General features: G+C 40.6%; 1 protein-coding gene across 4 annotated transcripts in view; it reads right to left on the reverse strand.

The window, feature by feature from the left end:
- Positions 1-20,515, reverse strand: part of GRIN2B (glutamate ionotropic receptor NMDA type subunit 2B) — a 403,399-nt gene that overhangs the window by 175,033 nt on the left and 207,851 nt on the right. The window lies entirely within an intron of this gene.

The following is a 20,515-nucleotide window of genomic DNA, read 5'->3' on the forward strand; positions in this document are numbered from 1 at the left end:
TTTAAATTTCTTCCATTTTAAGCTGTATTTCACCTGCTGTTTTGACATGTCAAGTCCTGCATTTTATCTCTGCCTTCCAGCTAGAAGAATCTGAAACAACAAGATGAAGACCCTCTCGGCCTTGTTCTTCTTTCTCAATCCATTTTCCCCTGACTTCCTCCTGGGTAATGGCATCTCTTTTCTTGTCAGTGCCCCAATCTTTTATCCGATGGTTCATCTCCATTTTATAACAATCCAGGTGAACAAAATTGTGTCTTTCTAAAAGGGGCAGTTCTTTTCTATCCCCCAGACTAGAGCTTCAAAGTACAGTCACAAGAGACCAGGCTTTTAAACAAAATTATACAGCGATTTCTTAGTTCAGGAACATATTCCTGTACAGCCGAGAAATTGCTGAGTATTTGGGGGGCACCCACTATTGAAAAAAATACAGGTTGGGAAATAGCCAGCTGGTATCCAGAGACCCTGATCCGGCAATGAAAGCCACCCGCCCCTTGGCTCTGCCAGAGCTATGATTGCTTCATGTGGCTTGAACTTTTCACATTTCCCACAGGTAATCCAGAAGGAAACAGTAGACGGTTAGTCATTTGAGGGCAATTCTTTCTGCTAGGGGTAAAATGGTGCTTATCATAGCTCCCTCCTCTGGCTTAAACATACGGTCAGAGAGGAGTCTCATAGGACCAGGGAATTCAGAGAGGTAGAGCGTGTAGGGCAGGAAGAACGGGTGGGGAGGAGTGGGAATTCATTCAGAATAAAATAAGGACTTCATGTGTGCTTATTCCAAACTGCAGCCAGCCCCTGCCCCCTGACCCACCTGCCCCTGGTCTCCTACTACAACACAAGTACTATTCTTCAGGTAATGCTGGCTTTGTCCTTAGGTTATAGGATTATAGGGGGATTCCAGGACAACAAAGTTTAATTATTCCAAGACTTGTCAGGAGTCTACAGAGAACCACAACAGGAAAGGAAGGGCAGCGACAGAACCACCCACCCTGAAAGACTTTAGAGGAAAAGCTATTTGTTTTCCTGTTACTTCCAAACAATGTTTCATTGGAGGATTCCCAAAATTCCCTTTTTCCACTTGAGTTTTCGCAAAACCTAGTGGATGTAACAAAGTGACAAAAGCTTCTGAATATACCTTAAAATGTACAGGCTAAGGGTGAAAGGAATCCCAACTGTAAACAAAGGAATTTAACCCGTTTTATGATAAGGGAACATACCTTATCACAAGGAGGTTCTTGAATACCCACAACTCTCCATCTATTGTGAGACCACAGCTGGTTCAAATACACAGGGAGAGATGGCCCTGAGAAATAATCCATGAGGGTCCATAGTAAATGAGCCCATGGTAATGAAAATAAATTTAAAAGAAAACCAATCTAGTATATACCAACCCCACCCTCTTCTCTCTTAGTCTTCCCTTAAAACCCTCTCACAGTTATGAATGAGCTCCTAAAGAAACCGCTGGCTACTATGTAAAGAAACCCAATAATATAAGGTTAAAGTAAGAAGAGAGAAAAACTAATGTGGCTCCAGCTCACCCCCACCATACCCTCCTCTTACCTAATTCTACCATCCTCCACAATCATCCTTTCTGACTCCTCTCTCCCATCGATGCCCCGTTCAACTTTTTATCTTACCAATCCTTCATTAAAAAGAGGATGCCTTACATGACCATTTTATCTGTGGCATCAAGAAGAGGTTAATGAAGCCAAACAGAAATCAGGAGACAGAGTTATAGCTTGGGCAAATGTGTTCGGTATAATGAGCGCTCCAGTGTTATTAATTTAGTTGACATATCAATCTGGTATACAGAAGTCGGGAATGGGACAGCTCTTTTTCAACAAAGCTTTGGGCTAACTGTAAGTTGCAGGCAGTGACAGGCTTTGCAAATTATGGCCAAAGCCACAAATCAAAGAGCAATCTTCATGTGTGCATGGAGTGGAAAGGACTGGTGGCCACGCATCCATCTTCGCAGGCACCCAGCCTGCACTGCGATCACCACAAGAAGTGTCATCTTCTAAGATGAAGGACAGGGATATAATTCAGTTTGCAGCTCACTATGCTTCCCCACTTACATTTTTATCTCCTAATGAAGATTCCCAGTCACATTTATTGCATGAATGTACTTCTTCACCTTGCCTTTTGAGCATCTGTAAAGCATTTGTGTATAAAGGGCCACCATGACTGAGATAATTAACACAGGGAAGATAGAATTGTACAGTAGACCCCATCTGTCTAGAACCATTATTTTGAACCCCCCATCACTTTGATGTTCGTGGTATTTATTTGCTAATAAGAAACAAAAACAAGTCCTTTTTCATTCTATTATCGGTCCCCAAAACAGAGTTATCAGTATGGGAGATTCCTCTTTTGCATCCCCCAGATCCCCTACAGACCCACTTCTGAAATGAAGGATTAACTACTGAAGCTGCTGCTAATGCCCCTGGCAATAGATTTTAGCTGTCAGACCACTTTGGGAATTTTATCAGCTGGAGAGAACCACCTTGCCCAAATTCATGCCCCCTTTCCAGGATAAACTGCCCTGAATGACTGCTGGTCATGGAGTAGAAAGACCTTGTCCTCTTGCCCTGACTCTAGACACCTCTGAAGGATCAGTCAATTTTCAGAACTTCCCACAGGGTTGGCTGGAGCTTCCATTAGAACGGCATCATATCTTTCCTTCTCCGTCTGCCCACTCCTGCCCGATCTTCTCTTTGCATGGCGATGAGCTCAAGAACACTCCCTAATACCTCCTGTATGTTCACCTTGGTCTCAGGGTCCACTTCTCAGGGAACCCAACCTGAGACTATTCAGTTCCCTTTTTCAAAATGGAAGAGAGATGGTCTTAAAAGAAAACATGATATCTATTTTCAAACACTGAAATGGCCTATATGTTAGAAAGACAAGTCTCTGCCCATTAGTTCCAGAGGAGAAAGCTGGGACTAATGAGTAGAAATATTAAACATCATTATTTGATTCAATAGAAGAAACAGGTGTGCGACAATTATAGCTATTTAGAATGGAATGAAACTCATCAGGCAGTGAGCTCTCTGTTGCTATAAGCATTTGAACAGGAGCCGGATTATTATTTGATAAAGAGATTCTCCCCAGCACTCTGCCTGGAAAACATCACGCTCACCTTTAAGGTCTAGTTCAAGTGTCAGGTTTTCATGCATATCCTCTTTCCTAACTTCCCCAGGTAAGTTAGTTCTCTTTGCCCTGTACTTTCACAAAAGTTGGTAGGTGCCTCTATCTTAATATTTATCACACAGGAAGCATACATGCCTCTCTCCTCCCACTAAAAAACATGTTTCTCAAGAGCAGGAGCTGTGCTTTATTCATCTCTGGATCCCCAGGTGGCATAGGAAAAAAAAATGGTTTTGTATTAATATTAAAAAAGAAGGTTCCTTTATTGGGTGAGAGATTACTGAAATAACCGATGGTCTCATCTGGTTTCAAATTTCTACGCTGATGGCACATATTGACCTCATAGAAATCAGCTATGCCTGAATAGTTATATATATATAAACCACTCTTTTATAAAAGGTGAGGGATCCCGCTTGGAGCCAGGCAGACAGGCAGAAAATACTAATGGCCGTTTCCTTACTCCTCTGCCACAGATTTCTTGAAAACATCATCTATACTCACTTCCTCCAATTCCTCTTCTCCCATTCTGTATTACACTAACTCCAACCAAACTTTCAACTTCACTAGAACTCCTCTTGTGAAAGGCAGAGGTGACCTTGATATTGCCAACTCCAATGTCCATCTGCAATCACTGTTAGAGTCACTAATGTACCCTCCAGATTGAGAAGACACTTTAATGCCAAAAAACATAGCAAGCCATTCCATACCATTTACAGAGTTCTGTTCAGAGTAATTTATGGAGAGGAATGTGCAGACAGATGATGCACAACACTACATAGCTCTTCTCCATCCTTATCCAGACCTCAGTCCCCAGCTTTTGTGGAGTGAGGAGCATGATGATGAGGTCACAGCGTAGTTATCTAAAGTGGGGCTATCTGTGCACCAGAGGGGACCTCTACTAGTTATCTCAAGGGGTGCCTGCCACCTGGGCACCAGAGAGGGGCACAAGGCGTGGGGCCAAAGATGGAGTCAGTGTTGTCAACACTCCTGCACTCATCCTTACCTATGAGGAGCATTTGACATGGCTGATCACTTGGCTCCTAGCTAGGCTTTCTTTCCTTGGTTTCCAGAGCTTCACATTCTCTTGACCTTCCTCCTAGCTTACTGGCTGCTATTCCTCTTTCTCCTTTGCCGGTTCCTCATCTTCCTTCTGACTTTTTAAAGCTGAGTCCCCCAGGGTGAAGCCTTGGTCCTCATGTTGTTTCTATCAACATTCACCTCCTCAGAGATCTCATCCAATCTCCTGATTTAAACCCTATTTATATGCCAATCCCTCTTACACTTCTCCAAATCTTCAAATTTATGTATCAAACTACCTATTCTACATGTCCACTTGGGTATCTTAGAAATATGGCCAACATTTCCAAAACTGGACTCAGTCTTTCCCATTTCAGTTAAAGGCAAGTCAATCCAGTTCCAGCTCCTCTCTTTCTCTGGAACCCTATATCCAATCAACCAACCTTGAATGCTGACCTTCAAAATGCATCTAGAACACCACCTGTTTTCACCAGCTCTGTCTGAGCCACCCAGCATCCTTCAGTCAGTCATTGTAAGAGCCTACTCAGTGGTCTCCCTGCCTCTGCCCTCCAGCCCCCTATAGACCATGCTCAACAAAGGAGCAGGACAATCCTTTTAAAACTTAAATCATAAGATGTTATTCTCTGCCCCAAACCCTCAATGACTTCCCAATCCACTAAAAAGAAAAAGCCAACAGCCTTGATTTGGACCGCCACTGCCCCACGGATCCCATCCCCCCACCCTTCCTCTCACTCTGCCCAGGCACTCTGACCTCTCTTGAACATACACACTCCTGCTCCAGACCTTTATTCTAGGTATTTTCTCTGCCTGGAACCCTCTTTTTCCAGCTATCCATGTGTCCACACGCACCTGTTTCAAGTCTTTGCTAAAACCTCAACTTCTCAACAAAGCCCAATTCTGGTCCTACCAAGGAATACCAACACCTGCCTGATCCCCTTATCCTGCTCCATTTTTTTCTTGTTGCCTTAGCATTTATAACCATCTGACAGACTACATGAGTAGTTTGATATGTTTACTATGAACTTACTGCCTCTTCCCAACTACAGTGTAAACACCAGGAGGGCAGGGATCACTGTTTGTTCGCTGCCACAATTCAGTACCTGAAACGGGGCCCCAGTAGATGTTTGTTGAATTTAAAAATGTAGTAACTGATGTTGCAACCAGATAATTCTCAAATCTAGTTTATCTTTGTTGGCTTCCCATTGAGATTATGTTTTTTTAGTATCACAAAATCTTTCACATTATTCAGATCGGAGGACTTCCTAACATCATAGGGATTAGGATCCTGCTAGAACATTAACAGAATCAGATTAAATAAATCTGATTTTCCTTCTAGTCCCTCCTCCTAGTATATGAGTGAAGAAAATCCTGTTCTCCTTCTAAATTCAGTTCTTTAGGAGGATCTGTGTTTGATAAAAGGCTAGAACTGCTAGACTATCTGGAAACTTTCTCCACTACCACCAGATTTAGGAAACAAGTATGGAATGTTACCCATCTGCCCTAAGATGGGATGAGAGGTGAGGGTTGTCCACCTGCCTACCTGCTCCTGGCTATTTCTTCTTTCCTTCTTCCACACCAAGCAGAGTAGAAGCAGAATATGGAGGACAAATCTCTTTTCTTCCAAAATAAGGGAAGGATGTTCTCTCCCCACCTAACTCCAAGAAACCCCATCCTTTGGGGACTAGAAATTCTGATTCCACACTATCATTTTTTCAGGTGACTAAGGCTGCAGGTGTTAGCTACTGTGGGTGGCTTTGAATAGTGTCAGAGTTTTGTGAGCAATGCCTTGCAAGATAGGGAAAATGCCTGATGTTCTCCAGCCTTGCCATTACTCAGAAATATCATGACTGAAACACATGACGGAAGCTCACTGGTGGAGAATGAGGATCTTTCCTGCCTGCTAAATGCCAGATCCATTCTTTTTTAAACCTTTGGACACAAAGGAGAACACTCTGGGTTTTCAAAAGCCCAGGAACAAAAATTCAAGCAGATTGGGCTAGTTTAAGACCCATTTTGGACAACTAAACAACTCCTGCAGAAGCCAGCATTCTTTTTCTTATTTGCTTTTTCTGAAGATAATTTGGTTTTCTCCTTGAATTTTGCCCCATTTTGTTCCCTGACTGAGTCTCCTTCTTGGATGTGCTTCAATTGCTAAGTGTAAGTCACAGTTGAGAAGCAAACTAAAGGTACTCACTTTGAGAATGCCTACAAGTTTCTTCTTATTCCAGAACTCAGAGACAACATAATAGCAAGAAGAAAGCTTATTAGAAGGCAGACAGAGGGGGCAATAAGAGGGGAAGAATAAAAAGGCAGAGTTCCTCTCACTAGCATACCCAAATGAATTACAGAATTAAGTAAGGGAGCAAAGGGCTTGGCTAGTACTAAGAGAACTTCTAGAATGTGTTCGTGTTCGCCTGTAAGGTATCAGGACTGCCAAAATCTTAACAAGGCTATTTCATTTCATCTTAAATTAAAATTCCTCTCTATGGCCTACTCCATTATGCACATCAAAACAACTCTCAGACGGATTGGCTTGTATTTTTATTAAGAGGTTCTTTTCTATAAAAGAGCAAGCTGACAAGTTCAGCAACAATCAAGTTCGGTGGTTGAATAAAAGTACTTTTAAATAAATGCAAGGGAAGAAGGTGGGGGAAAGGAAAAGCTGGAAAAGAAAATGAAATGGAGAGAGAAAAAAATAGTGTAAATATTAAACTAGCATATTCGTTACGCAGTAGGATTATCAATATCAGACTATGTTTATTTAGGTGAATTTATAAAATCAAGTGTGGGGGCGCCTGGCTGGCTCAGTCAGTAGCACATGTGACTCTTGATCTCAGGGCCGTGAGTTCAAGCCCCAGACTGGATGTGGAGCCTTCTTAAAAAAAAAAAAAAAAAAAAGTGTGTTTAACACTAATATCGATCTGGACATTTAACAGGATAAAAAGAAAGGCAACGTAAAACTAAACAATATAACCAAAGGAAAACAAAAAAAAAAGTATTAGGTATGAAATACCACCTCCCAAACTGTCTATGCCTTCAAAGTCTTTCCACTTAACTTGAGCCAAAGGGGTAGAGTTTACAGAAGAATTGTGATTATTAATGAAAGGACAGGGTTAAATACAAGCTGTTGATGGTACTTGACGTACTAGCAGCATTTTTCAGAATAAAGATGTTGACATTTGTTTCAAATAAATTAACATTCCCATCTCTTCATACATATTTGATCAGAACATCACATTCACATACCAATAGGAGTACAGAAGTGGGAAGGTGCTCACAGGAGGGGAAGGATAGAAAATGCATTTTGTATTTGATCAAGCGATGAGTGTTAGCACCTAATTTGTTACTGAAAATAACAAAAGCACTGGTTCTAGACATAGTGATTATGTCCATACACATGGGGTTTTTCAAGAGATCTCTGGAAAACAGGGAGTTCTCATGCTTCTGTCCCTTCTCCATATAGAAAGACAAAGCATCCCTGAATTTAGAACTTGGACCAATCATGCTCATTTGGCACAGGTTAACAAGCCATTGTCTCCAATGGTAGAAAGAAGTTTTCTGAGAAGGTGTTTTTTGCACTAAACATCCACTGATCAGTTTTCCTAAGTCCCTGGATTGGAAAACTGATCACTGCTCTGCTTCCTCACATCAGCAAAGTACGGCTGTTCACAATCAACGCGGCTTTGAATTTATTCACATCTCCCAAACCAATTTGGTCCTCCCTCTAAAAGAGGCAACGCATTTTGAAGGGCTCCAGAAATGAAAATAAAATTGCATACAGGCATTTTAAAAATATATATACATATCTTCAACAGCTCGTCAGCACCTGCCTATCTTGGCCTCTCTTAATTGTAGGACTTAGAACTTGAACCACCAGGCATGCCTTCCAATCATTAAACTGGGACTGGCCAAGGACTCTTCTCACTTACAACATCTTCTAGAGCTGATGGGGCTCCTCTAAGCCCAGGATTTGGTGCACCTAATGTGAGCCTGGCTGAGTACAGACATGTCCAATCAGAAGAAGCCTTCCTTCCTAACAGCCTCACCATGGGTCCAATCCAAAGTACGAAGTGTCTTCTTCATGGTCTTGAGTTTTATTCCATCACTTTTGGATGAGGCTCCCTACTCAGAACTTCCAACTCTTCTATACAGTCCCTGACAAAGTGCCAACTTCCCTGATGCTGGCCCCTGTTCCCTATTTCTGCAGATGCCAGCCGAGGTCTGACACCCCTTTCCTGACTTTAACAGTGAGATGATTAGCACATTAGTAGTGCCAACAGTTTGCTGCTTTGCACATTATTATATCAAATGCCTGTATAGCCACACCAATCTGAATCACACCAGGTTTCTCAGAGCTTGCTGGCCCCAACGCTGTGGCAGGCAGCCCCCTGGCAGGGTTCAGTCCAGTCTTCCCAGCTTTCTGACCTTCCCTAGACTTACTGTTCAGATTCCAGTATGCATAGCCTCAATAGAGTGAAACTGGTGTCCAGGATTTGGCTGCATCCAAGTTGACTTGAGATTTTCTTCATTTAATACTGAAAATTACATTTGCTATTCCTCATTTATGCCTGCTGGTTATTAGCACTAAAAATGGATCCTTAAGAGTTCAGAGTTCCTAACTGCTTACTCTTCATTTTCTTTTCCTCATGCCCTGGATTGGCATGGGGATATAAGTCTCACTGAGAGTATGACACAATCTATTAGAACCCAATACCCAGCTCCTCAACTGCTACAGAGAGAAACAAACTGAAACTATTTTTCTAACCACACAATCTTGTCCATGATTCCTTGGAAACAACATATGCATTTTTTTTTACCCACACAAAGAAGGAATATTTGGTTTAGAAGGTACAGAATACTGCAGATCCAGGTTCTAACTCACTCAAGGGTCACTCCCTCTGGCCCAGCCTGTGCCCTCTGACTCAGTGGTACCAACTCTGCCAACATTTCCAGAAACCACCTTGTCACTACTACAGTCAACACTGCAGTCCCATCTGAGTATCTTTCTTTCTTTGCCTTCTTTTCCCACAGTCCTATAGTTCAATGGATAAAGACCTCACTGGAATGTCCCAAATTCCATTCTTCTCTGGGGTCTTGGGGAGGTGAAATGCTGTCAATATCTCGACTTGATCTGGAAGATTGGCCAAGTTAGGACAAGCAGCAGCCTTCACTCAAGAGAGATATCGAAGTTGGCGAGATCCTTCTTGCAAATAAGAACTTGGCAAGTAAACAAATGGCCCACTTACTCATTCTAATTTTGAAGTTTGATTATTTGTTTTTAAACCACATTTAGTGGTCTCAAACATTTCTATAATGCATAGCATTTCACCTGAATACTTTTCCTCTGATGGGAGCTCAAAGCTCTCTGGAGAAGAGTCATTGTTACAATCAGATGTAGCATTTATTAATCTCTAATCTGGATCCTTCACAGTGGGGCTTCTGCCTATGGATGAATCATCCCAGACAAGAATGAGTCTTACATACACAGTCTCATTATCTTTAGAACTGGCAGTAGAGAAATTCACCTGAAGCTATCAGGTTCACATTAGCTGGCTGTTGAATCCTGATCCATGCTAACAAAACAAGACGGGGGCATCCTTATGGCTCAGCAATGACATTTTGATGTTAATACAGTATTGCTAAAAGGTGCCAATATGTTAATCTTTTATAAGCACGGCTTATTTAACTCTCTGTTAAATAATGCCAGCCCGAGATCTCAAAGAACAGATATTAACCAGAGTGGCTTGAGAAGACACTAGTCCAGCTTAGAACAGGTCTGCGATTAAACCAGTTTGGGAGAATATGAAGTAGAACTAGATTATTTTCCAAGTCTTCAAAGAAAATTCTGCGATATTCCTCGGTTACTTAGGCCAGTGGTAATCTTGATTTTCAGAAATTCTTCCCTATGTCTATCTTGATTCCATCATGCTGCAGATTGGCTCTCATGCTTTCCTTGATGAAAGGCATGTAATAGGCTTTCAAAATTTTTATGGAATGAAATCAGACTGATTTCAAGATAGATGATGGCTTGCTTAAAAGAAGGATACTGTTCCCATTACAATATTTACTGAGTTGCTTATAGTGTACTAGATGTGCTATACATGTATTATGTCAATTAATTCTCACATCCCTGTGAAGTAAGCTCTATTACCCTCCATTTCACCAATAGAAAAAGTGAGCTTTGGAGACATTAAGTAACTCACCCAAGGTTACCGTTAGTTTGAGAATCTGGCTAGGTCTGACTTCAGAATGCACACATTCAACCACTGCACCATACATCTTCAGGTTTCTTTAATCATCTCTGTAGCTCCATCTGAACCATCTACACCTCCTATTTTGTGAATCACAGAATGATCACAGTCATCTAGTTCAATTCTACCTCTCCCTAGTGATACAGATTATTTTCATGATTTCCTTAAGCTTCACTCCTCCTATGCATCCATTCACTAGCACATGGGTACTGCTAACGAGTGATAGATTTGGTGCATGTTATTACCCTACAGTATTCTTCTACTGAACATCATACAACCTGTTCTTTATGATCTTATTGTTTGTTAATCAATCAAACATTTATTAAATACCTATCGGGTGCTATGGGAGGTAGAGATGAAGTATAAGTCATCATCCTCATCCTTAGGGTGAGTTGATTGGAAGACAAGATCAAAATATACCAAATAATTGATGACATTCCTAAGTTAAGTGACAACATGAGTTTTAGAATATGTCATAGGAATGATAAGAACAGAGGGCAGTATGGTGGGACAATTGTATTTCCTAAGCTTCTTTGTACTTATCTCTCTCCTGCCAATTCTCCCACTAGCTCTGTGCAGTCAGCAAATTAAACACCCATGCATTTCAATCCAAATACGACTGTGGATAGAAATATAAGTAACACTGGCCTTAAAGTCAGCCTTAAATTTGTCCTTAGGTGGATGATGAGCGTCTGATGTCCACTATCTCACGCAGCAATGTAGGGGTTGATGGACATACCATACAGTATCATATCCACAGCACTCTACAGTCTAAATGAATTATATATAAATCTATCCAGCTTTTCATTTTCATCTCAGAAGATCGGGTTAGTATGACAGGACTTGTCCTTTATGAAGTCAGGCTATCCAGTTAAAAAACTTTCTTCTCTCCAAATAATTGCAAAGTGATTTTGTTAAGATTTCTGTTCAGTGTTCCTTCAGAAAAGCTAGGGGAATGACAATTCCTAGTCTTTCCTTTCTCTCAGTGTATTTGATTTCTTGACACTGATTTTTTTCCCCTTTGGCTCTCTAATAGCTTTCGGTAATTGTGCACACTGGTCAAGAGGTCAATCATTTTAACGTTCCTTACATAGAGATGACCTAGGATTGCAAATTTAAATCCAAGCAACTCACAAAAGTAGCCTGATACCAAATTTCCTCGAGTTCACCTTAGTCCCTGTGCCCCATTCACTTAAAAATACACAGATGACTACTAAATGCTATCAGTTCTCAAAACTGCCTCCAAGTCTATTAAGAAAACATGATACTCTTTTTTTTCTTACTTTCTTACTGACAAAGCAAGTGTATATTCTAAGATCTTTATTCTTGGCCTCATGAAATTGAATGGCTATATAGTAGCAATGGCATCCCTGAGTAGTAACATAGTAACACAGTTTCTCACCATTTTTCCAAAAAAAAAAAAAAAAAAGAGGACACAATCTGAACCAGAGGTGCTTCCAGGTGTAAATGGGGTGGGACACAATCTCCTCAGGAGCTCAGTAAGTGTAGGAGTTCAGTAAGGAAGTTTGGTGATGAAGGGTAAATTCATCTCTCCTTAATTCTCTCAACTTCCTAATCCTGAGAGTAACTTCCAGGTTCCCCTCTCTTTTCCTTCACATAAAGGCAAAGAGCTCCTGCATTGGTCATAGCAAAACATTTCAGATACCTCCTTGGCTTTATTTATTAAATATATTCTAGAAGAGGGTTTTCCTGTTGCTCAGTAACTTCTAGAGGCACAATCAGTTAAGCCTCCTTCTTTGATATGTCAAGGAGTATATCAATTATGCCTCATTTTTCTTTCAGATGAACCTCCCTTGCCCACAGGCTCAGCTTCTCTGCACAGCACAAGTACTATTCACTAGAAGTGGATGCCTGGCTGAAGCAGCCTCTCTGTCCTTAAGCAGTCTGGGCCTGATCTGAAAAGAAGAGCCCAGCTCATCAGACTCTTTGTCTCTCTCAGGAATCTGAACCAAAACCCAGGAAAGAATGGGCGGGTCTTTTATCTATAACATGAACTAGATGAGGGCCCATGACAAAGCAAGGTCATGAGCACTGTGAAACAATGAGAAAACAGAAGCTATGGCAGAGGAGGCCTGAAGTAGAAGTCTTCAGATCCATGTGAGAATCAGAAAGACTTTAAAATACAGACCACGATGTCCTCGAGAGAGACCCAGCAGGTAGCCAGCCTGGAGTGGTCTTAGTTCCTCACAGCTTTCCAGCTCTTTCCATAAATGGCTCACAATAAATTACCTGGTATTTTGTTTTCGTTTTTGTTTGTTTTTTTTGTGTGGTTTTTTTCTTTTCTTCTGAAATAACTTAGTTGGTCTTTGCTCCTGCCAATCAAGAGCCTAACTAAAAATAAAAAGGCTACCATGAGTTAGTATGTTCTTGCTTTGTATCTTTCCTGCTTGAAATTTATTCTACAGTTTCCCACTTTCATGGGGAAAATATCTTCCTAGATGACCTTCACCTTGGTGAGAATCAATTCTGAGCCTGAGAACTGCTGGAGCAGAAAGGGTGGCTGGACAGAGTCCCCTCTAGTAATCCAAGGTCATTCACCTAAGACCCTGCCCCCAAGGCCCTTCTTGTTGGTGTTTGTTCAGTATGTAACACACGGCTAACAGAACTGGGCACAGCAAGTCGATACAACTCACTTGGAGATAAAGACAAATGATTTACCTAATGGTTTGGAGTATCCTTGGAGATAAGACTGTTTGCTTTAGCAAGCTATGTAAGATGCTACCCAAACTACATCCCTTTCACACACACTGAAAGGGTTAAAAAGTTGCTTGCAAATGTGCCCCCAAAATAAAGGAAAAAAAGCTGGCAGATGATGTCAGGTACCACAGATTATATGCAGATTGCACATGTACATTGAAAATAAGGAGCAGGGCTACATAACACACAGTGATGAGACAGCGGTCTCCTTGTGCTCCAAGGCCACCAGGCCCCACAAGCAGCTCCACTAGGCTTTGGGGAAGGCTGCTGCTGCAACATCAGGCCAACTCATAACAGTTCAGAGAAGGAGCTATTTATTTTACCTGATCTTCTATTTTGTTTGAATTTCTGATAATCTGCATATGGCTCCTGCTTTCTACAATATTAACTACATCTCATTCCCCACAGTTGAAAGAAATGAAATCTCCCCCACCTTGCCCTTCTTTCTTCAGTACCGTTTTCAATAACACCCTGAACAAAACTAAATTCATCCCAATCTTCAACTTTTTCCTCATTGTACCTACAGCTGCTCTGCGCTCTGTTCAAATCATTTCCCACTTCCTTTTGAGTTTAGGATGGAAGACCTGGCTCTAGCCATTAAACTTAGAGTCCTGTCTTCTGAACTCCCAGGTATCTCATACGGATCTCTCTGTGCATGATCACTTCGAAAGAACTGAATGTTCATTGACTTTGACCAAATTTGGCTCATGCTGAGGGCATCAGGAAATAACAAGGTAAAATATTAAGTTTACCCTCTGTAAAATGGTGGTTGAGTAATTGACAGAAAGACTCGTTTCTGAAATATTTAATAGGTTTCACTGAAATTTGTTGTGTAGAAGGAGGTTACATTGTTTTTTAGCCCTGAGATTAAAGGTCAAATAAATTTTAATTTAGCCCTTAGGATTACCATTTCAGCACAAAGCTTGCAACCAGAGCTTTGTGCAAAGCTCCCAATTTCTCAGGCACATGCCTAAAAGGGCAAGAGTACACATTACAGCATTCTCCTTTCTTCCTTTCATCTCTCCAGCCACTGGTGTTTGTTCAGTATGTAACACAATGGCTAACATAGAACTTGGCACAGCAAGTTGGTACAATTCACTTGGAGGGAAAGTCAAATAATGTACTTGATGGCTTAGAGTCTACTTGGAGATTAAAAACTATTTGCTTTAGCAAGTTATGTAATAGATGCAAACAAAAACACATCCCCTTCTTAGGCATAAACTTGCATGGTTTTAAAAGGAAGAATTACTGGGGCGCCTGGGTGGCTCAGTCGGTTAAACATGTACTTTTGGCTCAGGTCATGATCTTGGGGTCCTGGGATCGAGTCCTCACAGTGGGTTCCCTACTCAGTGGGGAGCCTGCTTCTCCCTCTCCCTCTGCCCCTCCCCCACTGCTTGTGTTCTCATTCTCTCTCAAATAAATAAATCAAATCTTTTAAAAAATAAATAAATAAAAAGATTTACTAAGAAGCCAAGGTTAAAAAAAAAAAAACAGTAAGAGAAGAAGCATAACTTGGGCTATGGAAAAAGAACTGGATCTGGAATAAAAAAATTCATATTCAAATCTGGATACTTTTTAGGTGTGTGAATTTAGACAATCATTTCATTTATTCAACCATTATTTCCTTCTAGAAAATAAAAGTGCTAATTCTTAATTTATACAGCTGTAAAGAGGATCAAATGAGGCAGCACACAAGAAGCTGCCTAGCACAGTGCCTGACACACAGTCAGTTTTCAGACACGTGAAGCGTGACTCTGCTCCCCACATATGATGGCCAGAAATATAAGCAAGGAAAAGCTTTATTTTGTATCTATTTACAAACTGGTTGACAAATTCATCATCATTTTTAGGGTCCTCATTGTCTAAGCATCCGTTCTTTTGATTAAATATAGCTTCCGAGTTTGGACCTTCGGTACAACCCAGAACAGCATGGGCTCTTAAGTTGTCACTTTCCAAATATGTGAGAACACTCTACACGCAGAATAATTGAACTCAAAGTAAGAGGAGACAGGCAGAAATAATAAATTTAAATTCTAAATATCCAGCTCCCTTAAGACAGTACATATCTATCCCAGGCACACAGCAGCCTTGCAACAGATTTGTTTTTTCTTTTACAAATCAACTCATTTCTAAATATCTTCACAGGTCTACAAAAATAATCACACTCACCAACACTGTTCCTCCTCATCAAACCCACCCCCAGCTCTGTACCTAATGTATTCTCATTTAGCAAAATCTCAACCTCTATTCTTACCAACCCTCAATGGTAAAATAAATAATCTGAGGCCCATTCTCCGGAAGGGCCCTGTGATGTCACTGATTACAGTTGTGAGGAAATCTCACACTCAAAGACTAGAATAGTAGGAACCCTTGAACAGCTGGAGTCCAGTGGGGGTGTTGGGTTGGAACTGGATAGTTAGAACTGCAGAAGTGACCAGTGTTCCCATATACCCATCCTCAGGCACAGACTCTCAGGCACAAACTTCCCATCTAGTCATTTACAAACCACAAGGCTCTATGAAAGAGACAAAATTTTCTCTATTCAGAGGCCTGAATTTTCCTTGTTTTTCCCAAATTCAATTGTTACATTATCTGAAATAGCTAATGCTCTCAGTTGTGAGTTTGTGCATGCATACACCTGCACTCTGCGTACATGTGCAAAAAAAGGCAGAATGGAGTCAACACAGAAATGTCTGTACATAGAGAATACACATCTGTTAAATACATGAGGCAGGCCATGGTGAGATAGAACGTGACATTAGGAAAAGTTGTTGGCTGCTTCTTCATCAAGGTGGACACAGAGAATCGCTTTGGAAAAGAAGTCTACATCTTCCCAGAAGCACCCAAAGACTAACAAACACATCCTCTCTTTGGGAAGAAGTAAAAGATTTTTAGAGCATAGCAAAAGGAGCATTCTTGGTATGGACAACACTGATCTCTGGAGAAGAGGTGGGGGGAGTAATAAGGGGTCAAATATCCTATTGGGAGAAAAGAGATTGATATCTTCAATTTTCTTCAAAATTACTGGAAACTCTTCTGTAGACTGATATAGTCCAGACTGAGACCACTGACAGGAAAGGAAAATGAGGGAATCCTCCATGACATAATGGGCCATCTGCAATATGAACCCAGCTCTACGTAAAGAATTGGAAGTTCACAAAAGAGGACCAGATTCAACACAGTATAGGGCTGATTCTGGAAGTCCTTCCAGACATAAACATCCCAGAAGAATGGACCAATCTTGGGATCAGTGAAGGGGAAAATTAATACAACTTGAAATATTGCAAGCCAAAGACAAACTAGGAGGGGAAAAAAAAAAAGGTCAAGGTCTACCAGTAGATTGCTCTACTGCAGTTCTCTTTCCATCTGAGGTCTAGAGTCAGGCTGAACCATGGCCTGAGTAAACTCTTAGTGTTCTTCAGAAATCTGGCATGGATATTAGGGAGACCTTCAAAGGGTGAAATTGCTTTTCCTGTTATTTTAGGAGAGAGTTTTAACAGGAAATCAAAAACCAAAAGATGTGACCCTCCTTTTTACCCAAGCTGATGACTGGTACAAATGAGTACCAAACCAGTTACACACATTAGATGAAGATAGAACCACTTTGGGACCAATTTAGTTAATTTTGCAAGTGAGTTTTTATCAAAAAGTGAAAAAACAGAAGTATAATAAGATGAAAGGTAAACATCCAGGTGGGTTTTTTATGGCTCATTAGCTCAATGTGGGTTCAAGCCACACACATCCCTGGGATAGGAAGTAGGAGTAATATGGATGGGAATAATGAAATTGTTGAGTCTAGAACAGGCATTTAGTATGATCTTATAGGCCTTAATTGGGGGACAAGGGCCTAGCAGAAGGGATTAACACCCACTGGGTTACTAATCTTGCAAGGTCAAATGTACAAAGTAAGAGTACATATAATTTAGAAATTATAAATTTATACAATGGTGCCAACAAAGCAATGCTTTGCTGAAGTCTTTTTATCAAGAGCTCTAGTTGGGGAATGTGTTTTATGATTAATCTAACCTTATATACTTACTTCTAAAGACATAACATGCATTTAATTATTCCTGAACAAATACTACTTGGAAGACCCTTTCCTAAGCACTAAGGAGGATGCAAGATGCATGGGAAGCTATCCCTTATGGAAAAGAGTTTGCAATTCTGACACCTAGAACATGCAAACAACAATAATGCAAAGTGTAACGTCATTATCACAAAGTGAATGAAAATAAAAGTCACGGGGCTTAGAAAATAAAAGGATCACACATAAGCAGGAATCAGGAACATTTTCATGGATGACAGGTAAGATGATGATGGTGGTGGTGGTGGTGGTAGTGGTGGTGGTGGTGACTACCAGTTATTCACAGGTTGAGAAGGCAATTCTTGTAAGTGGGAACAATTTAAGTGTAAGTGAGGAGTTGGCCCTGAGGACAATAAAGGTTCTGTTAGGTTGTTCTTCCAGCAGGTATTTATCAAGGACCTCATAAACACCAGACACTAGATTAGAGCCTGGAGACAGAGATAGGAGCTTCTTGCCTAAGCTTTCATGGTCTGGCAGAGGAGCAAAAAGTAAATGGTAAAATAATATAATAGGTAAGCACTTGACTGCATTATAGCTTAGGGGTTAAGAGCAGGAGCTCTGTGGTAAATTGTCTAGGTTGGAACAGAACTCTACCAACTACAGGCTAGTTGTTACCTTACACAAGTTACTTAGCCTCTCTTGCCATGGCTTCCTTACCTGTAAAATGGGTCAGCAATGCACCTGACTCACAGGGTAAATCAGATGATACCTGTGAAGTACTTAGTGTAGTGACAGACACAGTAAGTGCTTAGTAAACCGTACTGCAAGGGATATATTTGTTTCTGCCTCTCTGTCTAAATATCGATGTCACAAAGACAGTCTCTTAGAAGTAGAATTAGGAAAGAATCAGTCAGGGATATTAACTTTTTAAAAGTCATTAATACATTTTTACACACTGTTTTCCAGAAATGTCCTATTGTTTCACACTCTTGTAAGCACTGTATGAAAGTGCTGATCTCACTACACTCCATAGTTCATACAGTCTTTAAAATTTTTGCCAATTTGGTCGGTGAAAAATGATATGTCATTGTTGTTTTAACTTCCATATTTTTCATTAGAGTGAGGCTAAACATTTTTCACATTTATTGGCCACATATATTTTTTTTCACATAAGTGGTATTCCCATTTTATAAGCAAAACTGGGAATTCTGCTTGCAGAGTCTGGACTTAGAGGTGGGAAATGTGGAGTCCTTGAAAATTAAACAGGAGAAGGTGCCACATCGTTTGGTGCCTTTCCATCACTGGCACCTGGGGAAATTTCTCCAAAGTCTTGTTCGCCTTTCTCCTTTGTCACCCTTCCTCAAAGAACACTGATATTCAGAATACAGAATATATGCCACAGATATTTAAGGAGCTAAGTACGTGCTTGTAGCCCACATGTCAGGTGGTGCCTCCTACTCTCGGGCAGTCTTACTGACTTTGGTCCAAATATCAATTCTTAGGCCAGGAGAGTCGAAAAATCTTTCCTAACTTCTTATATCCAACTCCGCTGGCTTACCTTCTCTCAGTCTCTCTCCAAGTTGCCATGTCTGTCCTGATTATCTGCTACTGTTCCACCCAGCCAGTTGAAATATCAAGTCTAGACTTAACTGGTTTCTATATAAAGGGAAAAAAATCTATTTCTTTCATCCATCCTGTGAGCTTAGCACTTTCATGTAAGATTTGGACAGAGCTAGAGACGGGCCACATTGATTGCCAAAGTGGACTTCCATACTCTTGCTCTCCCGCCTCTTCCTCTATCATCCTCCTATTCTTGGAGATTTTGTATATATGTTTTTATTTCTACCTTGCTCATGAATCTCTTACTCTATCAAGCAGAACCCTTTCTTTCACTCTGAAATCCCTGAAACTCAACTTCCACCCCAGGTGGATTTTTCACTTTGTTTCTTCTGAAGAATATATTATTCTCTCTGAAAAATGTTCGGGAGAATACAACTTCCTCTGATCATATTACATGATGGTGCAAAGTATATGAAATTAGAGAAGTTACAGGTTACAGTTTTCCTTAAGCATAGATAATATTCAAAATATTTAACAATCGGTACCTTCACCAGCCAATCAGAACTCAAGGTGGCCTTAGGGACAGAGCAGGGTCATGGGCCCCTGGTCTGTCAGGCATTAGCCCTTTATGCTGATATGGGAAAGCCTGGAGGAAGGACTGGTATACTCACAGGCTTCAGAGCAACTATACTATTATCATATATCATCTATTACCAAATAGTATAAAAGTAGGTCCATAGTTTAATGACTGTTCAACCACACTGGGGCTCACCAGCTGAACTTTAGTCCGGCAGCTCATAAGAATCATCTTACTTGATCCCATTTTATTTAACTGAAAATGCTGCTCCATCTCTCCCCAGTCTTCCTTGTTGTAAAATCACCCCAAACCCATTATTTTAGGTCATCCTGCCCTTGACTTTCTCATTTGCACTGGTTTCATATACTTTGATCCAAGACCAGTGCTCTGAGATTTTTCCTGTTTCTAGGAAACCAATTCATTCTTGACCAAATAGTTTCTTTTAATTTCAGGGAGAAATAAACCCCATCACAGTTATCCCAAATTGACTCTGTGTCCTTTTCAGTTTCCAGGTATAATATATCCTCCCATCCTTACAGGACCCAATACAACTTACAAACTGCTCTGCTCTGTAACTTTCTTCATTCCTTGTTAACTTCATGGATATTACAAAACTCAAGTTTGTTTGTTTATCTGTTTGTTGCTAAATAGCAGTCCTTGAGAGTTAAGTTCTAGAATGGCGCTATCCAACAGAAATATAACTTGAGCCACATACATAGTTTTAAACTGCTGAATAAACACAGTAAAATAAGTAACAAGAAGCAGGTAAACTTAGTTTTCATATTTTATTTAACTCAACATAGTCAAAACAGTATTTTAATGTATAATCAAGAGAACTGGTGTCACCACATCTAGAAACTTCTCTAAGAACTTGTTGCCCAGCCACTGCCTTTTTCCAGTTGGAGAAATAATGACTTAGAATGGTCCCCTATCTTTAACTGATTAAATGATGCCTATCCTGACCTAGACATACCAAAGGTAACACAAAAGTGAACTTAGCCCAGTGCGGCCCAAGCACAGAAACAGTCAAAGGTACAATTTTTATTTATCTGGCGTCTGAATCCTTATTCACCACAGAGCTACTTTTTAAACCAGTCTCCTCATTTATGTAAGCAGCTTCAATCTCTATGCCTGAATTCCAGCCAGTATTCCATGGCGGTTTAGCCAAAGAAAAGCACTTACCATGATTTACCCTCCCAA

This window comes from Halichoerus grypus, chromosome 6, assembly GCF_964656455.1.
Source record: "Halichoerus grypus chromosome 6, mHalGry1.hap1.1, whole genome shotgun sequence".
NCBI classification, from domain to species: Eukaryota; Metazoa; Chordata; class Mammalia; order Carnivora; family Phocidae; genus Halichoerus; species Halichoerus grypus.